A 1,521-nucleotide genomic window follows, 5' to 3' on the forward strand; every position below is an offset into this window, starting at 1 on the left:
CATGCTGTCAAGTGGAGCAGGACTTACGAGGCCACGAGACAGCCAGAGCTCTGCACCAACCACAGAGCTCTGTACAAAGAGGTGAGGGGGCACCTGGTCGCTGACGAAAGGCTGCAGGTTCCCAGACAAGTCTGGGAAAGGACGCAGCCAAAAGAACTGGACAACCAACTGAAGGACCTCAACTGGATGGCCATACACAAGAGACTGGCAACCAGAGAGGTCCTCTACAGACACTCGATCACCAGGAATCTGCATTGCCCCTGGGACAAGTGTTTCGTTGAGGAGACTCAGGAGCATGCGTTCTGGAGCTGACCCTTCGCCAAAGCGGTGTGGGGCAGATTGGACAACATTATGCAACTCCTGGGAGTGGGAGCGGTGCTCTGTTACCAGTACATTCTGCTGGGGCTGGCACCAACTGGATTGGACAAGGGGACGCAGTTCCTACTCTGGCTACTACTGTCCCTTACAAAAAAAGGCCTGTGGGATGCAAGGAACACTCTCATCTGGCACAACAGAGTGGGGAGCAAGGGAGCTGGAGGAGAGGATCCTGGCGAACCTCAGAAGGAGGATGAAGTCCTGGAAAAGACATTGGGCCCTGTACAGGGACTAACGGACACAAGCAAGTGATAGGGCTTGGAGGGACTCTTTAATTGCACAAATCCGTCCCCGTCATCCACTTGCATAGATTGATAACGGATAATCACCGCTGTTCGAAAAGTTTTTTTACTGCATGCTATGTTTATTATTTGTGAGAATGTTTCCTTTTTTTGAGTTGTAGTATGGAAATAAGGTATATTTTGTAAAAAAAGAATGTTCTTCTCAGTTTAATATCTTGATACGTCCCCCATCGTAGGACTACATATTAAACCGTTTTTGGAACAGGGAGCTGGATCAGGAGCTTGCGCCGTCCTCTCCACACATCGGCCCGGTATTGCAGCGCCTCCGGGAACGGTGCACTACCTTCTATCAGTGGCGAAAAGACAGACGTAGCCAGCCAGCAAGCAAGCGAGGTGGACTGGAGCTCCTTCTTCTCGAGTCTCATCTCTTGTCCGTCTGTGTCTCTCTCTCCCTGTCTCTGTCTCCCTTCCCGTCCTCCCTCTGTGCACTTTCTCACTCTCGACTTTCTCGGCAAGCAAGCAGGCCCCCTTTTCAGCTCCCATGTGTTTTCCCCCAAAAAACTTAGATGTATAATCTTTTTTTTTAGGGAGGCAGGTGTGGTGTGGTGTGGTGCAGTGCATGTCCCCCTCCCCAGAGGGAGCTGCCCCTTGCCTTTGCCCGCAGGTGCTGACGGTCCACTTTTGCCTGCAGCTCGCTCGACACAGCCGCTGCTGGTGGGAGGGGCCTAAGCTAAGGAGGCTGGAGCGCCCCCCCCCCCAGCTTCGGTCGTTGTCCGTGCGGCCGGTAGCTGTGTGTGTACCAAGCTCCAGAGGAGTCAGTCTGCACCGCTGTCCACCAGCGGAACACCAGCGCATCGGTCCGCCTTTTGGGGATCGCTTCTCGGCCTTTTTGGCCAATTTCATG

General features: G+C 53.5%; 1 pseudogene; it reads left to right on the forward strand.

Annotated features, from left to right (window-relative positions):
* The first annotated feature begins 792 nt into the window (after positions 1-792).
* On the forward strand, positions 793-962 carry LOC148809434 (U2 spliceosomal RNA; annotated as a pseudogene).
* Positions 963-1,521: the final 559 nt, after the last annotated feature.

Source organism: Atractosteus spatula, unplaced genomic scaffold, assembly GCF_055471065.1.
Source record: "Atractosteus spatula isolate fAtrSpa1 unplaced genomic scaffold, fAtrSpa1.hap1 Scaffold_136, whole genome shotgun sequence".
Lineage (NCBI taxonomy): Eukaryota > Metazoa > Chordata > Actinopteri > Semionotiformes > Lepisosteidae > Atractosteus > Atractosteus spatula.